Source organism: Passer domesticus, chromosome Z, assembly GCF_036417665.1.
Source record: "Passer domesticus isolate bPasDom1 chromosome Z, bPasDom1.hap1, whole genome shotgun sequence".
Taxonomy (NCBI): domain Eukaryota; kingdom Metazoa; phylum Chordata; class Aves; order Passeriformes; family Passeridae; genus Passer; species Passer domesticus.
In genome coordinates, this window is record NC_087512.1 from 42,240,057 (window position 1) to 42,252,065 (window position 12,009).

The 12,009-nt window shown below is 35.6% G+C and overlaps 1 protein-coding gene across 5 annotated transcripts in view; it reads right to left on the bottom strand.

Moving 5' to 3' along the window:
- SHC3 (SHC adaptor protein 3) overlaps positions 1-12,009 on the bottom strand; it is a 90,300-nt gene that overhangs the window by 39,538 nt on the left and 38,753 nt on the right. The gene's annotated exons all lie outside the window — the stretch shown is intronic.

Here is a 12,009-nt window from a genome sequence, read left to right on the forward strand (position 1 = left end):
AGTGTGCTAAAGGGAATTTATCTGGTATTGGTTAATAGGACAAAGTTATTTAAAAGGGAGAAAATGAAGTCTCATTAGAACAAAAAGGCAACTTATAACAGGGAAAGTTGAAAAGAACATCAGCAACCATTATTTCTTAATAAACAGTTAAGGGATAGATGTGATTTAGTATTTTCATTTATTATAGTAGTAAAAAGGTGGAAAATGCCAATACAATATACTAAAAATCCATGCTGGGAAATGGCTTTAACAGGGTCATTCAAGAAAGGAATGACATGAAGGTTAGCTAATATTAAGACAAGATCAGACTTTTTGACCAAGATTTCTGCCTTGCATCTCTGTGTCAAAAAAGGGAGTACCATTATGAAAGACGTTAAAATTCAACAGTCTATCACTGGGAGTGAGAAAAAAACTCAGGTGAATCTCCTAGATTTGCTTCCAAAACTGGGCATAACTTGCATATGCTGAAGTCTACTGGAGCTAAAGCTCTTGTCAGATATTTAGATTGTGTCTTTGCACAAATTTCCTCATGACTGGCATAACCCATGGCAGTATCTTTGCATGTAGATTAAGTATTTAGCCATACACTGGACTTTTGAAAGTCTGGGGAATTGTAGAGCAGTCTTTATTTACATCATGAGCCTGATAATGATGATCATGATGCTACTATAGCATTGGGTTTTTTTATATCAGCTTTTGTATAAGTTTTTCTATCTTCACAGCATAATACACATATTTGGGATGAAACTGGTGCAAAAATCAAGAGAGGACACAATTTTTCCTGTTTGGGAATTTTATTTTTGTGGAAAAGGTAATCTTTTAAACAGAGAATGACTGGATCAGTAACTGTAATATGTAGAATTTCAGTAAAGATTTTCCATAGAAACATGTAGGTCATAAAATGTTTACAAGCTGAGGGAATATCAAGTTTGTTTTCACATATTCACTATTACTAATTTATTTCTATCAAGTGCTATGAAGTCATCACAACATTGAATAAAATTAGCTAGAACATCAAGTGACTCATACATTAAATTGTTTGAACTTGCATTATTATAGCACACAGTTTCTGAAAAGGGTTATCTCAAGATCCATTTCCTAGAATATTTTAGAAATCTGCAAATATATGTTTTTTGAAAAAGTGTCTTGTCTAAAGAGATCCTGGAACACAGAGCTTTCAAGCTAAAGATCAAACTGTCACCTATCAGTACAAAATTAGATAGTCCTTGTACTTTACTACAAATAAATTCCTTTTTTTACATATACTTCTGTCTGAGTACTTAAAATATATACAACTACATTTTCATACTCTGATGAAGGAAGTTAAGCCATTAAGTCTATTTTTAATTATTTCAGAGGGTGATTTCATTTTCTTGGAGATTAAATTCTTTAGCATCATTTGAGACAATCAGCTGAAATAATTTAACATATGCCAATAAACAGCAACAATCAATATTTTCCTGTTTTCTTGCTGTGACATTTTGTTTTAGTCCAGGATTTCATAGATTTCATAGATTTCATAGATTAATTTTGCCCATTATTTATTTCATATGAGATACTTCTGTAATTAACTATGCTGTAAATGGTATGACTATTGAAAGGTATCCCTGTGATTTTTTGTTAAGGAAGTTTCATTATTTCACCAACCTGTTAGTTTAGACCTCCAATACTAAAACACTCTTGGATTGCACTTGTTCCTTCACTTACCTATATTTGCCACAAGTCTTTTAAAACAAAGTAATTGCATGAGTTTGAGAACCAGGTCCAGCATTTTGGAAGCAAACTCTGGAAGGTATTTTGACAAGTACATGCAGGCGTGCAAATAAATACACAAAAACATATGCACACAAGCCACTGTCAAAATAAATAGACGAATAAGTAGACAAAAATCCATAAACATACTCAGAAGACGTGCATTCAGACCCCTTTGAGTCACACTACCTGATCTGCATTAACAAAATAGAGACAAGATCAGACTGAAGGAAGGTCAGATGGAAAAATTACCCTGTATTGTTTTATGTATATCACAAAGACAGCTGAACACAACATAGTAAGGCTTGCAGTATTCCTGACTGATCAATGCAAAGATGGCAACTGATTTGCTGGGATAAAAGATGTGAACACTTAATCACCATGGCATGTTTTCGAGTAACGAAATTACTATAAAAACTGACATTCAAAAGGTCCAAAGGCCAACTACAGGGACATATAACTCACCTACTGCTATGCTTCAATTATTCCCCAAGACCAACACTGCTGTCTAAAAATATCCATTTGAAGTACAACCTGACAAGGATCCACAGAAAGAAGACATACAACCAAGATAGCAAGGAAATAAATTATTCATTTATTTCAACAAATAAATACCCTGATTAAAAAGAAATGCTATCTTTTGCTTTAGGCATTCCATGAAACATTTAAAATATAGTTATAAAACAGTCTACTTCTAAAAAAAGCTCCTCTTCACCCAGCACTTAATGTATAATCTAACCAATCAGCTACTGTGCACTGTGAAATTTATGAGCTCCTGCTATCATCCTCCTTCTCATTGCTCAGGAACCAAATATATCGAGATGTAGCCCACCTTGAAGTAGGAGGATTTGGGACTACCAGTTCCAAGCTTTCTCAGATAACATTCTGCCTTCTGTTGACTTTCTAATATTTGAATGAGTTTCCAGCTTGTGTACACTGAAAGGTATTATGTCCCAATGAAAAAAATCTTTTATATGAATGAATACCTTCCCGTTCAGAGGTTTTAGATTCATAACTTGTACTTTGCATGCTAAACAGTACCTTGCAGGAAGCAGAGTGCCACATACCAGTGGGACCATGCAGCTCTCATTCCATGTGGCTCCCATATCCCTATTAGTTACAATTTTGACAGGTTAGTGTAAGAGAAGGCTATATGTCTCAGATTTCTGGTTTGTCCCATGTGCGAAGATTCGTTCCATACTCCCTAAACTACCTGTCTTCTTTACAACTCAGAAAATTCCTGTACAGAAACTAAAATTTTTAACTGAAGCCTGTGTAAAAGAGGATATTGAGATCTCTCAACACTTCTGAGAAACAGACATGAATGCTGGCTGAGTGCATTTGTGTACTTGGAGCCAAGAGAAAAAAAAGAAAGCAAAGAAAAGAAGAGAAAAAAAGAAAGAAAAGAAAGGAAGAGAAAAAAAAGAAAGAAAAGAAGAGAAAGAAAGGAAGGAAGGAAGTGGTGGAAGAAAAGAAAAAGAAAGAAAGGAAAGGAAAGGAAGGAAGGGAGGAAGGGAGGAAGGGAGAGAGAAAGAGAGAAAGAAAGAGAGAGAGAGAGAAAGAAAGAAAGAAAGAAAGAAAGAAAGAAAGAAAGAAAGAAAGAAAGAAAGAAAGAAAGAAAGAAAGAAAGAAAGAAAGAAAGAAAGAAAGAAAGAAAGAAAGAAAGAAAGAAAGAAAGAAAGAAAGAAAGAAAGAAAGAAAGAAAGAAAGAAAGAAAGAAAGAAAGAAAGAAAGAAAGAAAGAAAGAAAGAAAGAAAGAAAGAAAGAAAGAAAGAAAAGAGACTAGTCACTGTCAGAGAAGCCCTTTGCTCCAGAAGTATGAACAACCTTGTTTGGTACTTCCTAACAAGCTCTTCAAAATACCAAGAAATTCTCCGTTGTTGGACTGAGAGGCTGACAGTAACAACAGCAAGAAATACTTGTATAAAAATGTAGCAAGACTTATTTTGTTATTCCATCAGGATGTAGCTCCATACAGCACTGAAGCAGTCCAACCTACATACATGTCTAGCAGATGAGTGTCTGCCTCGTGCATAGCATATCTACCCATCACCTACTCTCAAATAAAATAAGAACTCCAAATCTTTGAATCCAAACTACCTGAGTATCATTAGCTGATCAAAACTGCATGGGTATTCTTAGTAAATTGAGATTTACTGGTTTTAATCTGTGTGAGTGGATGACCATCATCAGATATGAGGGGTTCACTACTTTGCAGCTTGTACCTGCTTGTGCAAGTCACATGAGAGATAACAGGGTTACATCAGCAAACAGACGTACAATTGTATTACTAGACAAAAATTAGCCTGTGCCTTCAAATATTGATGTATCCAAAGTATGCTCTAACATTGCACAGCTGCAGATAATAGCCTGGGGGCTCAAAAATTAGATTCTGATTCCTGGGGTTCTGGGTGTTGTATGGAGATTTAAGTTTCAAAAATAGAAATAAAATAAGCTGGGCAATTCACTGCAATTTTCTCACCCACGGGCTTAGGCTGTGCTTTTACTTGGCATGTGCAAAAGGGAAAAAGTGAGTATCTTTTTACTTGCCACATCTGGTTCTCATGTGTATCTCAAGTCATACGCCTACATTTTCTTTCTTTTCATTTCTTAAGGGATGGGAAAATTTGTTTCCTTGGTTTTGAGGGTTTTATTGTTTTACATTGTATTCTCATTCACCAAAGAGCTAGTCCAGAATTACATTATGCCATGGAAGTAAATGAGTAGTTAGTATGAATTGACTAGTGCTAGTTAACTCTGGTTGAGGACTCTCTTATTTAAAAATAAGATCTTTTGTTTCAGATTCTATTGCTACTACTGCAATACACATTTATTTATGCATCACTCTAATTTCAGGTATCACCACTAATAACTAAGGAGTTTGTGAAATGTACACTGGGAGTTCCCCAATGTACCACAAAACTGAAAAATTACTTTAAGGTTTGCTATCTACCCTAAATCATATTAAGATTCAAATCCAGATGCCCACTAACAAGCAGGCAATAGTACAAAAATAACAGCCCAGAATTTGATTTCAAGATAGTAAGTTTGTCCACATGTAACTGTGGATACAGGCAGGATTTGTACTAACAATACTGATGTGTGAAAAGGAGAAGAGGAAAAAAACAAGAAAAGAAAAAAACTAACACAAAAGCAGCCCAAGCAAAAAGCAGCCCAAGCTATAGACAGAGACTGCAAGATTGATAAGTATTTTATAAAATGAATTTTTTCTCTTCAGCAAATTAATATGAAACCCTATCCTTCAATCCCTTTGATATCATATTAGATTAAATTCCCAGCTTAAATGAATTTACAATATCCACTTTCTAAACCACTGAAGTAAAGAAAAAAATCCATAAAAGTTTTTGTTTAAAAAAAATTCTTAAAACTAGAAAAAAACCACAAGTCCAAGATGTAATCAGAAAGTGTTCCCTTTAATAAAATAAACTAAGTTAAATAAAAATAGTAAGAGCCACAATGCTTCCTAGTTTTTTCATTGTGCTTTACAAGAACATTTATTACTCTGAATACCTTACTAGTTTGACTGAGACTCAAAACTACTTAATTCTGCTAATCAGCAAGACATGGGCGCAAAAAGGGAAGATAGCTTATCAATACATACATTTGCTTCTTTACTTTGTATGGAAACCATAGTGTAGTTGTACATATGTTATTTATATGATTAAATCAAATTAGCACTTGAAATCTTTTAAATATAGAGGTACTGCATTCATACTGAAAAAAATGTATATGTAAAGGCCCCTTATAATATCATACTTGTCATTAACCCATGGATGTAGCTCAGCTACCCAACTGGGACATAGATCTGTGAATCTGAAAAATCTTCCTGGACTCAATGACAAGCAAGACCTGCACTCCAATGTGCAAAAATCTTTTTTCTTTGTTTTTGTGGGCTTTTTTTGTTTGATCCTTGTTTTGTGGGGCTTCACTTCCTTGTTTTGTGGGGGTTTGTTTCTTTGTCCATTTTCTTTCTTACTTTAAAAGCTGCCCATTGCTTTTGCCCACTTTTGAGAGTGTTGTCAAACATCAGGGAAACACTTTCCTGGTAGGTGGAGAACCATTGTCCTGCCATTAACATGGCAAACATTTCCCCCAGACTCTGGCATCACAGAAGTTTCCCCTCTCTCTTCAGGTGTTGTTGAAAATACAAATCATTTGATGAGCAGAAGAGGCAGCCTTTGAAAATGTTGGCTACCATCAGCTGAACAGACAGCAGTGTGGTTAAAAGGAGGCTCTGCATGCACAAAACCATTCACATTTATGCTAGCTTACCTAGGCACTTTCAGTAGAAGAATGGAATGGAAAATTTGTTCTGTGACATTTTTAATGTAGAGTAAGTTATAATATTAGAAAAAGCTGTGGGCAGAACCAAGGCTAGATATTCAGAGAGAAGTAAATTTTCATAAGCACTAGTCACAGAGTTCTAAGTAAGCTGCTAGAGATTTCAGTTTCTCTGAAAACTCTGAATAGTTTAGAATATAAATATATTTGCCTTTAAATTATCTGCTTAACTACCACATAACACCATATTAAAATCTTAGCTAACAAACATGCTCTCCCAGCCATGCCATATCCTCCTGCCCATCCCTCCCATTGGGGCAAGACATACCTTCAGACATAAATGCAGGTCTCTGGGGTCACCTGGTGACTGTGCTCTAGCAGGATATGCCAAAGCTCCCAGTCTGTACCTCTGCCCTGTGCTTTCCTGCTATATGTAGAACAGCAAACCTGGTTGCGGAAGCAGCAATCCTGCATGAAAGAAGCACTGGCAGCCTTGTTCTGAATGAGGAAAAAGCCCTATATTTAGACACTACCAGAATCCGGCACAAAAATGTGTCATAAACATATGCTGCCATGAAAAACAGAAAGGCTCTCTTCTGTGCTTTCATACTTTTGCAGTTGGTAATTTTTATACTGGTAAGTAATCATGTACAGAGCTTTACAGTGAATCAATATTTGCCCCAAAGGTTTTTTCCTCATTAAAGAATGCATGTTCCAATCCAGATGGAAAACTCCAGGTAAGGATTGATTGAGTGGAAAAAGAAAAGAAAATCTTCTTTGGGGTTCAACTAAAGATAAGCCTCAACCACTCAGTGTAAACTTATCATAACAAAATCCTCCATGAGACAAGTAAACCAACAGAGCTTTCATACTAGTAGAAATGCTGATGGATATGACTCTCAATTGCATTCCTCTTGAAAATTGGTGGTCTGCTTCTACTGCAATGGATGAGAACACAGTTCTCCCAAGAACACCTCCAACTCTGGCCAACACCTTCCTATTTCCTCTTGTACATGAACTTGTTTCTGTAGCAAAAATAGATTATATGTCTCTATATATTCAGACTAACAATTCTTAAGTGGCAAATGATAGCCAACCCTTTCTATGAATTGTCTTACCCTGTGAAAGCATTCTGGCAGCATCTCACAATCAACTCAACAGCAAGGACTCAGAATTTCTTTAAAAAGGCAAAAGATTCAGCTAAGGAAAGAAGAAGATATTTTATCTTATCTCAAAAAGCAATATCTTAAGTCAACTCTGAGGTCTCATTTCTTGCTAGAGAGAGGAAAGATATAACCGAGAAACAAATTTTGCTTCTGACAATTTAATCTCCATCTCAAATGGGATTGAAAACAAAACATTTTCAAATAAAATACTTTTTTTCTTATTTCTTACTAGGTAGATGAAATAAAATTGCCAACATCATGCCCAAAAATATTTATGTAGTAGAGAAGCTAAATGAACAGAGCCTTCACAAGATTTCAGAAAAATCCCATATTGGTAGTTTTGCATGAACAATATTTCTTATTTCTTATCTTACAAATAAATGTTTTTGCATGCAAAACCTCAGAAATGTTAGAATCTGAAGCTCACACTGGACAGTGATTCATTCTATTATTTTAAATGTAAATACATTCTATATTAAGCCTCAATTTTTTGTATGGGTCAAAAATTTCCCTTAGAAAAAGCTACATTTGAGGAAAAACCCACAAGGTTTAGTTCTATACTTTTTACATTTAATTTTAAAAATACATAATAACAGTGAATGCAATTATTGCAGTGTGAACCACTTAGAGCATGCAATGCAGTAGCATAGATGAATTGCTTCATTTTCACAGCTGCATACTTTAATTCAGTGAACACTTTCCAGACTGTTTTGCTGCTACCTTGAATATCCACTAAGATATACTTCCCTTTAAAGCACCATGCAGATTAGTTCCAGCAGCTTATGTTCTGCATCAGAATTCCTTTAATACAAACACACAAAAGCTTCTGCAGCCAAAACAATGTGCTTCAGTAACTGGAAATCATAATTAGACATTTGAAACTGTAAATATGGATACTGTAAATATATTTAGCTATTAAAGAACTTGTTCTTCCTCAGTCATTAGAGAGTAAGAGAGTCATTAGTAAGCAGAACTTCTTGATGAGGAGTATCATTAAAGCACAGATTCAGAAGACAAAAAATCTAACATGTGCTTTTCCAGTATGCCAGAGACAAACCCATGTTAAGTATCTGAAATGCATATACTGTTCTGCTTTCTAAACTGTGCATTTGGAGGTGTGATGTAGGAAGGACCTGTCACTGTTAAAACTGAAAATCCAAAACATGCACGGAGGGAGAGGGAGTGCTTTTTTATATGAATGCCATATGTATCTCTGGTCTTCATCGAAAGAGTTCAGCAATTAAACCAGATCTTTTTTCTAAGTCTTTATCAATATTTAACTCTCCTATGCTGAAGCTACAGTTTCTTGTCTTCTCAGAAAAAGTGCCCAAAAGATAACCCCACTCTGCAGAAAAAGGGATAAGGGGAGAAATTTTCAAGGTCGGATTTAAATAATGAAAAATGTCTGGAAGGTTTCCTTGCAGCATAAAGGCTATGAAGAGGCACAGCAGCCCTGGGAGGCCAGGGGTACCACCAGTCCTCAATGGCCCCAGGCAGGCTCAATAGAGACCCCTTTTCACCACCACTCCCAAAATTCCCAAGGCCAGGGTCAGCTCGAAATTGGCACCTGCAGGTTCCAGTTGGTGCCCAATACCAAGCAGCTCTGACTTTCTATGTTTTCCATCTTTTCTTTCCTTGGCAGAAGTAAATATACTGTAAGAGAGAGGTCATACAATGTTTCCAGTTACTTAGTGTTTGCTGCATAGCTTTTCTATGCAATTAATTTACCAAAAATGTTAGTAGAAATGTAGCATCTGCATTCAACATGTGGTTACAAAACATGGCCCCTACATTTCATGACAAAGGCAGTGTTGCTGAAACATTCCAATTCTTTGGGAAGTTACAGGAGTTTCTAAAATGTCCTGTGGTTCATGAAAGCAGCTTGTCTATAAAAAGAGAAAACTGTTTCTTATTATGTTTCTTAATTACTTTATCACAGGTAAGCAGTGTCAAATGTCAGTCAGGAAATATGTTGTTGTCCCATGAGATATTCTCTTCCTTATATAATTCCTAAATTAGTAAGAGCCAAAAATGGAAATAAAGGTATCTTTGTACAACAACATATCCAAAGGATGGAAATGGCTCTGAGCAAGGTTAGACAAAATCTTAAGACAAAATCTCTCTCTTTTAGTTGTGTCCTTGTTGTTTAAGTATTTGTTCAACTTATGTCTCTAATTTCAGGATTTATTCTGAGGTAAAGAAAAAAAACAAACAAACAGACAAAAAAAAACCCAGGAAAAAACCCAAAAAAAAAAAAAAAAAACCCACCAAAAAAAAAAAAAAAAACCAAACAAACAAACAAAAACCCACAAACAAACCTGTATCAGTAAATCCAATGCGAGGGTGCTGTAGGAAAAAAAAAATCCCTAGACATCTTTTTCTGTCTTCCTCACATATCTTTCTTTGTGTCACCCTATCCCCTCTCTATTTTTGGGTTTTATGGCTTTGGTTGCCATTTCTGTCTAATTTCAGACATGTTTTTTTCAGTCTTTGAACATTTAGCTGTGACTTGGATTGTTCTGGTTCAGCCTTTGGAGACTGAAATCTCCCCTGGCCCTATGAAAATTTATTTGAAAAACCAAGGGGAATATCTAAATTTTATTAAATAAACATTCTAGATTATCCTTACTGAATTGTGCCTAATCCCTCCAGAAAACAAGGGATGACTGGAAACGTGCTTGCACTGAGTCCCATCATTATTCCCATCACAACTCAAATGGACAGGCTCTGCCTCAGACCTGCCTGCAGCTGACAAAGGTAGAGCTGCATTACATTGTGTCATAAATATATAGGCTCAAATGAAATTAATATTTCACGACTATGCAGAATTGCAGAGAAGCAATACTGAACCCCTCTTCCTCTATGAAATTTGTTTCATTGCATGGGAGAGAAAATCACCTTGAAAAAGCATTAGTATCTGGGAACAGTGGTTGTCTCCGACACAACACCAAAGCAGATCCAAGCTTTGCTCATTGTAAACAAGAAAATTTAATATTGATGCTTTGTGCATTCACTTGAACTTTCAGGTATGAAATGAAGCCAGGCTGCAGCACAAGTATAGCTGTTGGGTTAGTGGAGACAAGATTTCTCTTTGGCTAGGGGAGAAAAACACTCTGTCACTGGGACAAAGGAGTGCCTTGTCTCCAGCAGCACAGAAGGGCATGAGTTTTCACTGAAGATCTTGATTCACCCATGTGGTTTTTTTGTGTTTGTAGTGGCAGATATTTACACTGGGCACATGATATGCTTGCTCTAAACATTGTTGGAAGACAAATAAAGAAAAAAATAATCAAATTTCCAAGGAAAAACAGAGAAGGAATTCTGCCTGAATGCAATTTTACCTCTTACAGTGACCAGCTAAATTCATCTAGGGATTTTAAAACTGTAGGACACACATAACTAGCAGGATAAATAACTAGCAAGAGTATAATTTTTGTTTTAAACAAAAATACTCCATGTAAACACTGCAAATGTACTGGGGAACAGACATTCATGTTGACAGCTGAATCCTTCAATTCTGAAATCAATACATGCTTTGCTTTCTGCAGAAAGAAAAAAAGGGTGCAAATGTAATAGTACAGTAATGGTACTTGATTCATGTAATTAGAATAATATTATAATTAAAGACTCTATCGTATGATTCCTGCTCTTAGAATCTGATCTAATTTCTGTGAGAAATGCTCTTTTCCTATTATTGGGCTGTACAACAGACCCACAGTAGTTCAGGTCCATGAAGATCAAAAGAAAGGTTTTCAACAGAGCAACAGGCATCAACATCATTCTTTCATAGTTCAAATAACAGTGAAGGAAAATGGAAAGGATACTAACTGATCTCCCAGGAATATGGTACAATAGGAGGGATTAATTACTTAAACCAATGCTGTCTTTGTCACTTACTTCTCTCTCCCCTAATCTGCATGCAGGCAGCTTTAAAACTCATAGTGATAAGCCAGTTTCATTAGTCTTTGTTAACATGGTTTGTGTACCCGGGTTGAGGGCAGCAGACTCTGAAGTAAAAAGTCAGTATTCTATCCTATTATTACCATATGGCTGAAACACACAACACATTTCTTAAACATGTAAACCTCATTACAAACAGGATGCTCTGGGACTGTGGTTTGGAGGTTTTTTTATTAGAATTATATGCACAAAATCCTACTGAGCATGTGTTTAGTCAGGCCATGCCAAATGATCAGTGATTAACCAACAGCACTACCTCAATTTGACTGACAAAAGTTGAAATTAAATCTGATTAAAAGAAACCCAAACAAACTTGCAAAAATTTATTTTCTATAAAGAAGATAAATTTAACCAAGAAGAGAAATTAAAAAGCTTTGCTGTAATGTTTTTGATTTTTTTTAGGAAAAAGAAAAAAAAAAGAGAAACATTTTTCCAAAGAGCCCTGAAGTCTTCTAGGGGAAGGTGACATACGACGCAGTTTCCACTTTGTTAGCTCCATTTAAGGCTATGCTTTACAGTCTGGGTTAGCCACTAAAGAGACACAGCAATTCAGTTCATCCCTAAGCACACACTTAACTTCCAGTGTACAAAGGTAGCCTCAATTATTTCAATGAGAATGCTCCTGTAAACAGTGTCATGCAGGAATGTTTGCAGAACTGTAAGCCTTTACTTGGTGATGTGCTTGAACAGCTTCACAATGATGTCTGTTTTCCACATCAGATATAAACTGCTGTTATTCCCTCACAGAGAATGAAAGTGTTAGAATGTTAAAGAAATAATACCAGTTAGGATTATATTCTTTGAATACTTTGCTATTATAATAATCATA